Source organism: Eumetopias jubatus, unplaced genomic scaffold (genome assembly GCF_037043125.1).
Source record: "Eumetopias jubatus isolate StellerSeaLion01/CBP00866 unplaced genomic scaffold, mEumJub1_p1.0 scaffold_4, whole genome shotgun sequence".
In the NCBI taxonomy this organism is placed as follows: Eukaryota; Metazoa; Chordata; class Mammalia; order Carnivora; family Otariidae; genus Eumetopias; species Eumetopias jubatus.
Genome location: NW_028274810.1, coordinates 55153223 through 55165845, shown reverse-complemented (window position 1 = coordinate 55165845; position 12623 = coordinate 55153223). Strand labels below are relative to the sequence as shown.

Here is a 12623-nt window from a genome sequence, read left to right as displayed (position 1 = left end):
GGAGAAGATTGTGTTTGGCACAATGTCTACAACAAGAGAGACCTCAGGATCTGACACGTATCAGTTGTTCAATAAATATTTATTGGATGGCTGAATGAAGTTCACACAGAGGGAAAAAGACTTGCAGGGAAAAAAAAAACACAACAAACTCTAAAATGTTGTTATGGGCTGGTGATGGGATTAGTGGTGATTTTTATATTTTCCCTATCCTCTAGAGCTTTGTATTGTGGTAATAAGATTATTATAATAACAGGTAATTATGACCAAAAGGAAATTAGAGCGAAAATTAAGGGGGTCATTTTCTTATGAAGCAGAAGCCTGCTTATAGCATCAGCAGCTCAGCTGTGGGAACCAAGCCCTGGGGGGAGGGTTACATTTTTATATCTCTTTCACCTCTGTTCCTTCTCTTCAAAAAGACCTAAATCTCTCCCTACCCCGAGTGGGTGCATGCCAATCCCCTTCTGCCCCGAACTAATCAGTGCCCAATCTAACATCGTGCCAAGATTCTCAAGAGGGAAGATTTCGTAATAGTTAAGACAGGAGGCTTTAGAATAGACAAATTATGCCTTAAAATATACTGTTAATTTTGAAGGGAGCTCCTCATGACATATATATATATATATATATAATATATTTCCCCCCAAAAGCATTTTCTCCTGATTTTAACATTGGGTTGAGAACTTTAGATAAAGTTTGTAGTCAACAAGCCCTCTTACTGTCTTCTGGCATGGTCCTAAAGATTGACTGTTGTCCCACCAGGTATAGATTAGATTTAGGGAAATCCTCTCCCAGGCCTCCCTGTTCTTTTATGAGGAGTTGGTCCTAAAATATTTGCCCATTATCTTCTAACCCCATCACCCTCCAGGCTCAAATAAAGTGTGCTGAGGAAGCGGTGGCCACTTGAGGATCAGGCCGGAAGAGCCTGGCTCCTGTACTATCAGAAGACAAGATTCAGAGACTAGATGGGATGGCCATCACCCTCTTCATCTCCTGAGATCTGCTTGCAGACTCCACAGGGAGTTAACGGTTGCTATGGTGACACAGGCACACCAGGACCAAAGGTGTTAATTTAAAAAGAACCTCACCCTTCCTTTAAACCACTCAGAAACCCGCTTAGACACAGGATCAGGTTGAGTAGTTGGACTTTGGGGTTTGACAATTCCTAATGTAGGAGATTCCAGGGATGTGTCCTCCACACCAGGGAATTCCCAGTCATCCTTATAAGGGCAACTGCTAGGGGGTCTGGGTTTTATTCCAAGCTCTGCTGAGAAATTATTGGGTGACTCTCCTCAAGTTCCTTTGCTTCTTTGGGCCTCAGTTTCCTCATTTTGTTCCTGCAAAATGGGAACAATGATCCTCACTTCATAGGGTCGTTGTAGAGATGAACCAAGGTAAGGCAGGTGAGGGGACCTGACCTAGGGGGATGCTCCATCATTGATCATTTTAACCGCCTCTTTCACCACAAAGCTGCAGGACATGCCCAGTGCACTCAAGGTTGTCAACTGCTGCACCGACCTATTAACTAAGGCCCTCCCCATATAGCACCTGAGTCGGGGCTTTTAATGAGTGCCAGGTGACCTCCAGTTTGGCTCTAACAGTCCAGGAGCTCTGAGTCACATTTCATGCAGGATTTCTTGCAGGAGCATTTTGGGAAGGACTCGTGCTGCTTGCTGCTCGGGGTGAGTGGGGCGGGCCACACCCTGGCGCTTGGGAGTTGGTGGCGGTGGTTGCATTTTGTTGTTGGTTTGTTTGTTTTAAAACATCCACATCCTGTCCCACAGCTGGGGCAGAAAATCAAGCTTTAGTTGTGGGATTTTTGTTTACTTTATTCACTGGCTGGGCTGGTCAGGAGTTTACCGGAGGTCAATGCCTTTATGTTGCTTGGATTCTGCGAAGAGACTCCAGCAGTTTCTGGCTGCTAAATCTGCTGGTGTGAAAAAAGGAACTTAAAAAAAAAAAAAAGAGGTTGACCCACATGGTCTGGCTGTTTTTAGGAGAAATTCATTTTTGTTTTGCTTAAAAAACAACAACAACACACTCGTAAATGTTTGTGTTTTTGTTTTGCACAGGCAGCTTTGGCAATGGGAATTTTTGGTAGAAAAAAATTAGAGAAATAAATGTGGCAGCAGTCACAGCTGCAAATCATTGATTCAGCTCCACGTGGGGTGGGAGGGAGAAGAAAAAGAGAAAACAAAAAAGAAAAAGAAAGACAAAGAGAAAAAGAAAAAAAAAAAGATTAGCTTCATTTCCAGAGGACGGGTCCCTTCATTTCTCATGAAGTCTTCCTCACATCCTTCCCCTCAGGATACTTCAGAGGTCCTGAGTGTATTTGATTTGTAAAAGGCTGAGAGCAGACAAAAGAGAGCAGCTCAAAAATATCTCTCAAAATTTAATAACATTGTATGCTATCCATGATAAACCCAATACATGTTCATTAAAGAAAAATGAGAACATATCGAAAAGGAGAAAGGAAGGGAGGCCTGGGTGGCTCAGTCAGTTAAGTGTCTGACTTTGGCTCAGGTCATGATCTCGGGGGGTCCTGGAATCGAGCCCCACGTTGGGCTCCCTGCTCAGCGAGGAGTCTGCTTCTCCCCCTCCCACTCTCTCTGCTGCTCTGCTCTCTCTCAGATAAATAAGTAAAATCTTAAAAAAAAGAAGGGGAAAGAATTCCTGGTCATCCAAACACTATTGTTGACATTTTCGTGTACTTTCTAGCAATCTTTTTGCTTTATATGTTTCCTCATTTGTTTCTTATAGATGTAATGACGGGGAGTGGGCGCTTTTGCACCCTGCATCTCTCACATAACAGATGATAGCATTTATGGAAGCCTTGCTATGTGCCAGGTACTGTCCACCACTACTCAGTATCCCTCAACCCACCTGACATCCTCACCTGTCCATCATCAGTCCCAGCCACATAAATGTGGTTAAGTTCCTGTTTCTTTGGCATTACCTCGTGTGAGAACAGCTGGATGGTTTTACCCAGTTTGAAGGGTATTTGAGGATGCTCTTACTTCAAATGAGCTATAGAACATGGAATTTTCACCATGGGAAGCCTCCGGTGTTTGTGAGGAGGGTGAGGGGTGTAGCTCAGATTTTTATTTCTACCCCGAGGGAGTACTGTGACTCTTCTTTCTGAAAATTTTACTAAGCTGAGTTCAGACATTTACAGTTTTAAAAGTTTGCTATAATTTTATGGATGGGTTCAGTATATTTCAAAATAATCATAATTTTTTTCCCCAGGGGGTACATGTAAGAAATTATACCTGGCCTAATGCCCTCAGAAGGCATTGATTCAATGTCAGGAAGAATTTTTTAAAAAGAGAACTTTAGAAGAGTCTAACATGTCAAAATGGGATCTTGTTTGAAATCCAAAGAGGAGATATGCATGAGACTTTTCATGGCAGTAGGCCAAGAGAGGCAGTTTTCCAAGGGCACCTGGGCAGGTGTCCAGCCTAGGAATGTTGAAACACCCAACTTGATAGGCGTTCAGCCTTCAGAACAATGAAACTGAGGTACAAATAGAGGCATCTGTGATGCCAAATGGGAGAGACAGGCATTGGATTAACTTGCAGTGGACATAAAAAACCAATAGTGATGTCCAATAGGCTTAGCCCAAAATTCCTGTGGACAGATGCTCCAAGATAAAATGAATCTGCTTCTCACATGACAACTCTATGTAATAATGATTCAGAATAAGACATGAAGATGCATTCATATATATCCCAACTCACAGGACAACAAATGTGTGTATAAAAACATTGTTTTCTACCAAGCTGAAAATTACTAGAGGTCTGTTTGAATCATTACAACTCTAAACACTAATTTTCAAATAGCTTCTATATTACATTTAATGATTTATATAAAGCAGCTTGAAATGATAATAAAGACTGCACTTAAAACACTTTACTAAGACTTAGTAAGAAATGCTAGTGGTTCATGACATGGATACCATTATTATCCCTATTTTATAGAGCTGGGCCAGGACTAGGGTGAGGGAAGTGAGTTTCCCAGAGTACAAAATTTAAGGAGACACCCACTCTCAGGCTTCTTAAATTTTGTCAAGCCTACAAGTGAGTGCTTCCTTAAGTGTTGAGCCCTGAGTGCCTCACTTACCTCAAGTTAGTCCTGATGCTTTTATAGGTGAAGGAACTGAGGCTCTAAGAGGCTAATTGTCTCAAGTCCTCACCTAATAAGTGGCAGAGTGAAAACCTGAGCCTGGTCTTGGTTAGCCCCAAGTGATTTCAGTTCTTCATTTACCAAATATTGGCTGAAAGTCTAAGATGGGCGCCACGGAAACACAACTTCTACCCTTCAAAAATTAATAAACATGGAGGGAAACAGACGTATGTGTAATAATATGAACTGTGCATTATCTTAACAGTAGGTATCAATTGGTGTCCCTAAGGGAATGAACATTCTTTGTTTGCAAAAACGTCTTGATAAATTCCTGACGGGGAAAGTCTATGTTGGCCAAAAAATAAAGAACAAATAAAGTGGTTAAGTTGCTCATGGGAAAATGAGAGATAGAAGAAGGAGAAGAAGAGGAAGAAGGGGAGGGGGAGATGGAGGAGTAGGAAAAGCTGGGGGGAGGAGGAGGGAAGGGAAGAGAAGGGGAGTAGAGCAGAGATGGGAGAGATGAGAGGATCCAATGAGCTGGTGTGAGGTTGGGGATTGTGCAGGAAGAAATGGCACTAAGAAACTTAAAACAATATTTTAAGAATAGAAATGCCACTGCCTGCATTTCCCCCCGTCCCCGGCCCCCACTCCAAGTAGGCAAGTAGTCTTCTGTACCACAAATGCTTACTCTAAGGAAGGGTTCCTATTGGAAACTTAGAATGGGCACGGGACCACTGCCAGCCCATGTTGAACATTTGTACAAATTGGTAAAAGGAGCCCCTTCTGGGTGGGTGCAGAAGGTGAGCAGGGCACAGGCTGGTTTTTTTCAACCTCTTTTCCCCGCTAGCTTGGTGGTGCCCTTGAGCAGGGCACAATCTATATAGCCTTATATGGTGGCTCTTGTCATATTGGGGTCAACGTTGTGCAGACCAGAGGCAGCATGCCTAAAAGCGGGAGGTGCAGCTGGGGGACAAGGAAAATACAGATCCCTGGGAATTCACAGAAGCCATAGGAAAGGTTTCAGATTTCCACAGGGCACAAAACTGGAATTCAGTGAACCTTATCCAGCTCTACGGCACTAAGATCTGGATTGTCGGTATAGACACACAACTACACCATAACATGGTATGTGTGTTGATGGAAGTAGGTACAAAGTGCTGTGGTGTACAACAACTAATCCTGCTTGGGAAAGCTGGGAGGCTTCCCAGTGGAGGTGGCATTTAAGATGCTATTCAAAGGCTGAGCTTGCTGAAAAGATGGTGTGCTAGGGCCCTGGGGTGAAATTCAGTTTGGTTGTAGCAAGCCTTGTGTATGGGGAAGTGGCATGGCATGGGAATGGAGGAAAGCCCCAGCTGAACTATTAAGGGTCATAAGTGCAAGGTTTTGCACTTTCTGCTCCTGTAGGACCATAGAAACCACTGGAAAATGGCTAAGTAATTAGCAAGTTTTTCTCTGGCTTGGAGGAAGAGGACGGAGCAGGGTGGGAAGGTTTGCCATGTTCCGGGTGGTTCAGGATGAGACCAGAACTAAGGTAATAGCAGCAGGGATGAAGAAAAATATACTCCTTTAAGCAAAGGGTTGCCAGGACTTGGTGGGAGTCCTATTGGTCACAGCTGGATGGGATTTTCTAGTTTGGGCCACTGGGCACATTACTGCTTTCCAGTCCCCAAACCAGAGTGCTCACTGCTGTGTGTTGAGGGTCTCACCCCCACCCCATGCCTTGTGCTGAGGACAACAGAGAAGTTGTTTCTTTGTATCCTGGACCCAGGGTCAAAGAAAGGGGAGCAGCCAAGGGCAGGGAAGCTATGCACAACTTGGCTTTTTCTTGTACATTCAGGGCAGAGTAGCATCAGATCAATCTGGAAAGGGCTTTCCAGAAGGTGGCTGATGGAGCAGGGAGTAGGCAGAGAGTGAGAAGGAGTCCTTCTGTGTACCTCCACCAAATTCCCAAGAGCAGAGCAAGTGAGCTGAGCCAGCACTTGGCATGAACATGGAAGAATGCCACTAGCACTGAATCAGTTGAAGAATGTCCAGATAGTAGAATAATAACTGAATCCCTCTCTCCCCTTTCTAGTGCCCTATCTTTGTGGGTCAGCCTGAGACAAGGCTTTGTTCCAAGGGGCTCTCAGGAGCAGGAAAGGCCATCTGAGGTCTGAAGTTACAGGATCCTCTAAGGTGAGTGCTGTAGTTTTGACAGGTAATATTTCTCCCATTGTACAGATGATGATATTCAGGTCCAGGGAGACTATGTAACTTGTTCAAGGTCCTCCAGGCAGCAAGGCCTAAAGCCAATAATGACAGGTCCATCTCTGGGGGTGGGTACTATGGCCAGGCATTGTTCTCAGCATCGTGTTTTTTTCTTTCCAGTTTGATTGAGATATGATTGATATATAACATTGCAGTAATCCAAGGTATACAAAATAATTATTTGATATCTCAATATATTATGAAATGATTGCCACAATAATTTCAGTTCACATCCATCACCTCACATAGTGACAATTTCTTTTTCCTTGTGATGAGAAGTTTTAAGATATACTCTCTTAGCAACTTTCAAATATACAATACGGTACTATTAATTATAGTCACCACGCTGTACGTTACATCCCCAGGACTTATTTATCTTATAACAGGAAGTTTATACCTTTTTTTAAGTAAGCTCCACACCTAGTGTGGAGCCCAGTGTAGGGCTCGAACTCACAACCTTGAGATCAAGACCTGAGCTGAGATCAAGAGTCAGACACTTAACCAACTGAGTCAGCCAGGTGCCCCAGAAGTTTATACCTTTTGACCACCTTCACCCATTTCATCAATCCGCCACCCCTGCTTCTGAAAACACCAATCTGTTCTCTGTATCAGTGAGTTTGGTTTCTTAGATTCCACAAACAAGTGAGATCATACTGTATTTATCTTTCTCTGTCTGACTTATTTCACTTAGCATAATGCCCTCAAGGTCCACCCATGTTGTCACAAATGACAGGATTTCTTTATTATTTGTGGTTGAATAATGTTCACATTTTCTTTAGCCATTCATCTGTCAATGGACACTTAGGTTGTTTCTATGGCTTGGCTCTTGTAAATAAGGTTGCACTGACCATGAGGTTGCAGATATTTTGAGATGGTGATTTTGTGCCCTGGTTTTCAGCATCTATTTGAATCATGTCATCCCTGTGACATTGGCACTTGCTTTATCCCCATTTTACAGATGGAAACCAGGATACAGAGAGCTTAAGTAACTTGCTCAGGGTTACAAATCATATGTATGGAGCTGAAATTCAAATCCAGGCAGTCTGGTGTCAGAGCGGGCAACCATGTTGCTCCTTTGAGTTCAGCACCAGCAAAGTCTGGTCTTTTCAATATATTAACAGTCAGTTCTTGGCATACAGATGCCAATAATTTCATAAACAAGGGATTTCAAAGGCATACCTCTAGGGAGCTCATTTCAGCCACATTGTAGGAAATAAATTGCTGGAGTTTAGTGTCTTAAATTCAGATCACAAGCACAGTATTAGCAGTGGGGTGGAAGTATTAGTAGTATTCATCTTATTAAATGAACTTCTGTTTCCTGGAATTAGACGGCATTCCCATACACATACAGATAGCCTGGGATGGTTCATGGAGAAACTGTAAGTATACTTCCTAATGCAACTTTTTTAGTTATAAAAACTATAGAGATGAAGTCAGTGGGTAAGCAGTCTGCATTTCACTACCCCTAAAAACAAAGCATTCTTTTATTTGCCCAACTGTAGAGTCATTATATCACTCCCTTCCCAATCTAGTGCCAATGAGACACACAAAGATTGGACAAAGAAGTGGCATTTAGTGGACAAAGTGGCCATGACCCAGAATACTGGAAGGGAAGTGGCCATGACCCAGAATACTGGAAAATGACACTGCCTTTCTTCTACTTTTGGGATTGAGATTGAATCCAGTGGTAGACTGACTACAAAAAAAAAAAAAAAAAAATGCCTGCAGTTCTTCAAGTATTTTGCAATGTGACTTTGTCAGCCATTAAGAGATGGAGTCTTTTTCCCTACCCATTTTGAATCTTGTTTTCTTCTGAATTGGTTTGGCTGGTAGAATGGGACGGAAGAGATGGTATGTCAGTTTGAAGCCTAAGGTCCTGCACACTTCTGCTCTTCTCTTGCTCTTCTGCCTTCAGCATGAGAACAGTATTGACCTAGGCTCTGGGAGATGGGACACTATGTGGGCCAGACCTGAGTCATCATCCCAGCTGAGGCCATCCTAGATCAGCCACTTCCAGCAGACTTGCCATCTGGCAGCAGGCACATGAGCAAGCCCAGCGGACATTATGCGAGCCCATTTCAGATCAGCATAGTTGTTCAGCCAGCCCTGAAATGCATGAGAAACAATAAGTGGTTGTGATTTTTAAGCCACTAATTGTTGGAGTGGTTTGTTATGCAGCATTCTTAGTGGGAACAGATAAATGATAAAAGTAACCAAAGGCAAATCTCACAGTGATACAGGAAGTCTGTTCACCTCCAACATGCCCTCTTTCCTGTGTGCCTGCTTACTTCTTTTGCATTTGCATCCAATAGCGGCTGCAGCCCCACCCTCGCCCAGACCCCCAGAAGTCAGGCCATGAGTTACCTACTTGGAAAAGGTGGCCAATTCTTGCATTACAAATGTATAGAGGAAACCACACTCGTGCTCTCCTAGCCCAGAAAAACAAGTCACCGACATGGAAGAAATCCAGACCTTTCTGCCTTATTCCTGTGCTTATATTTTAATCCATTTCCTCTCAATTCCCAACCCTGGCTCCACTTCTGGTTTAGAGAGGGCTATAGCAGAGAGTTTAGAATCAAGAAACCTGGAGTTGCACAGATCTGGATTTAAACTCTAGCTCTGCTGCTTACTAGCTGTGTGTCCTTGGAAATGTCTCTTAACTCACTGAGCCTCAGTTTCTTTGTACTAAAAGTGGGGATGATACTCTCTATCTCTAGGGTATTGTGAAGATTAAGTGAAATATGTATTTAGGACATATTAAGTGCTCAATAAATAGTAGTTTTGACTAACTGGTTGATTACCCAACCCATTCTCTCCAGTTCCTAACTCTGGGGCTCCCTTTCAGAACTCTGGTTCAGATTCAGACAGCCCTCTCCCCCCCCCAACCCCCCGCCCGCCTGCCCCAACAGTACTCCCATGGAACCTGGTCGCTTAGGACCTGAGCCCAATCTCCAGTCCCTGTGAGCCCCCGGGCTGATGTACTAGTGTGCCCTGGTACAGATTCACTCTGGAATGGCACAGAATGGAGTCAAAGCCCTGTTGCAAGTGGGTCAGTGGGCAAGCCCACCTCCCCCAAACCCCCAAGCTCTGCTGACCACTTGCTATTATTTTCACATGATGCAATATTCCCTCTCCCCTTTGGAGCAGTATTAAGTTTCCTTCCATTCCCATACACTTCAGAGACTGCTGCCCCTCTCACATTTCAGACGCTGACCCGCTCCTTTGCACTTTTCCCCTCTGCTTGTCTGGAGACCTGCATAATGAAATTCAGACAGCGGTGACTGCTGGGCTCTGTCTAACTTCCCCTCAGTATGGGTGACGAGGACTGGGCTGCTGGGCCTTGCAGGGAGCGTGCTCCTCCAATGGCCTAGACACAGTCCGGGGCCAGAGGGAGCCTGGTGACTTCATTTCTTTTTGTCAGATCAGAGGTTCCTCGCTCTGAAGAGAAAGGCAAACACTTTTGATCTGACTGCGGGGGGAGGGGCGGGGCGGTGGATACATGCAATATATAAAATGAAATAAGCTTTCCAAAAACAACAAGGCTGAATCATAATAACTTACATTTGGGGCACACTGTAGCTTGGAAAGCGCTTTTCACGGGGTGTCTCCTTCGATTCTCACAGCAGCCCTGGGAGGCAGGCGGGACAAGGATTAACATCCCTGTTTAACCATGAGGTCACACGGCAAGTTGGGTGACAGAGTCCCAGCCCACACGCAGGTCTCTGGACCCCACACCCAGCGCTCCATCCTCTGTTTGATGCTGTCTTCTCTTGCATTTCACCCCATGACTTCAGCCCAACATTTGTAAAACTTTCCCATAGAAACATCCCTGATGCCGGAGGGGAATGAACATCCTGGAAATGCAAAATTACTACCAGATTCTGTGTTTTATCTAAATAAAAAAATTCATTCAAACTATGAATTCTAATTCAATAATTGTCATATTTATATTAAATATAGTTTTATAGTCTTAGTATACAAGTAAGGTTTTATTGCAGCTTCTTTCAGACAAAATGTTCCAGGAACATGGCTTTGCTTAACCCCTGGTAACTTCAGGGGTTTGTGGTCCCAGGTTCTCGATGCTTTCAACCAGTGGGCAAGATGAGTGTGCAACACACACTCCTATAACCACAGCAACCACCTGAGGAAATGCTTTATTTTAGCCCTGACCCCGGTAAGGATGTTATTTTTTAATTGGCCTTTTTGGCTGGGCCTGCCTTTAAACCATCTGCCACAAGCATTCCATCCTGTGTTGACAATGGAAAGACACATGTTTGTAAGGTATGTTTAGCATCTGAGAGGCTGAAGGAATGAGCTTTCGGGCATTGCCAGATGCACTGAGTACATGTGCAGAGCAGAATACACGCGCTCTCGGCAGGAACCAAAACTGGGGAGCAAGCCCAGCCAAACGGCTAGCTGTGCGGCGTCCCGCTGAAGGGGCTGAACATGAGATTTAGGTCCTTGGAGTTGTTGGAAGCTCCATATAGTACCTTACATCACCTTGGAGCAACTCTCTCTAGGCAGAGCCTTGAAGAGGGATCCCACAGTCACCCTGGGAACACTGTCCTCTCTGATCCCTGCAAGTGACCGAGGATCTCTAAATCGTAACTCGGACTCCAAAGGGCTCTGCTGGCTCCAGCTAGACTTGTCAACCTTGCTCAGGGGCTGTTTGCTTCAGAGAGGCCTCCTGGTCCCAGTGATCTATGCAGGTGGTAGGGACAATTGCAGCACGCTCATCAGAACAGATGAGACGTAGCCCCGAGTCAGACATGGGGAGACTATCGTGAGAGCTGATTCCTTTGGTGTGGGTTAAGCAAATGGCAATATATTCCAAAGTGCTCTTGCAATTAATTGGTTGCAACCATGGACTTGAAATTTGCTGAAGGAAAGAAAGAGGGATGATCTCAATAGCTAGCATGGACACAAGCTGCTTCTGTGCCAGGCGCTAATCTAAGCATCTTAAATGCATTAGCTCATTGTCTTGTCACCCTGGTCCTACAAGGTAAGTGCTATTATGATCCTCCCCGTTTCACTAGTAAGGACACTAAAGCACAGAGAAGGTAAGCAACTGGTCCAAAGTAAATGGTTAGTATGTAGCAGAGCTGGGATTTCAACCTAGGGACTCCACACTTTTAATCATACTATGCTGCCTCTCGCTGCCGGCACAGTGCACCCAAGGATGATAGTAACAGAACCTTCTTTAGCCCTATTTATGCCAAGCACTGTGCTCAGTGCTTGACATGCTCTATCTCCCACAATCCCTAAAACATTCCTGGAGAGAAAGTCCTGTCATTACTTCCATTTTCTAAATGAGGAATCTGAGGCTTGGAGATGTTAACTTGCCAGACGTGACATAGTTAGTAAATGACATGAGAGCCCATTTACTACTGTTAATCGTTTTATTTTACTGCTTTCACGTAAACTGCATACACTGTAAGTAGCACAAAACAAATGAAACAGCTTTGCAAAGATTCTCCTTTGTATTCTGGACACTAAATAGGTACAGATTCATTTCCAAAGAAATGGTATTGGATTTGAGATCTGGGAGGTAGGCCATATGATGAAAAGCAGAGGACCCCAAGCTCATGGCCAGAAGATCTAGGTTCACATCCTATCTTTGGTGCTCACATTCCAGCCTCAGTTTCCTCATTTGTAAGGTGGCAGTGATGGTGAAACCTAGCTGTGGGGATTACATGGTAAGACATATGTGGTGCTATTATTATTTAATGTGTGTAAGGTAGTTTTTTGTTTTTTGTTGTTTTTGTTTCTGTATTACAGATCACTCTTGGTGTACATTCTAAGGATTCTGACAAGTATATAATGACATGTATCTACCATTCTAGTATCATAAAGAGTAGTTTTAGTGCTCTAAAAATCCTCTGTGCTCCATCTATTTATCCCTCCCTCACCCCTTCCACCCCCTAGCAATCACTGATATTTTTTACTGTCTCCATAGTTTTACCTTTTCCAGAGTGTCATGTAGAAGGAATCATACAGTATGTAGCCCTTTCAGATTGGCTTCTTTCACTTAAGAATATACAATTAAGTTTCCTCTATGTTATTTCACTGCTTGATAGTTCATTTCTTTTCAGTGCTGACTAAAGTTCCATTGTCTGGATCCCTCTTTCTTATAGTTGATGTATTTATTTATTTTTTTCCCAAATCAATAGAGCTTTTATTGCATTTTTAAAATATCACAAGTAAGTTTGAAAAATCATCTGGCATCTTGCTGTTTCTGTAGCTGGACAAATTAGATC

At 43.7% G+C, this 12623-nt stretch overlaps 1 long non-coding RNA gene across 1 annotated transcript in view; it reads left to right on the top strand.

Moving 5' to 3' along the window:
* Window positions 1–10197, top strand: part of LOC114212112 (uncharacterized) — a 50850-nt gene extending 40653 nt beyond the window's left edge. The window contains exons 8-12 of the long non-coding RNA XR_003609902.2: window positions 866–1061; window positions 1641–1679; window positions 2758–2844; window positions 6194–6294; window positions 9993–10197. This is a non-coding gene — a long non-coding RNA (uncharacterized LOC114212112). The remainder of the gene's footprint in view (window positions 1–865; window positions 1062–1640; window positions 1680–2757; window positions 2845–6193; window positions 6295–9992) is intronic.
* Window positions 10198–12623: the final 2426 nt, after the last annotated feature.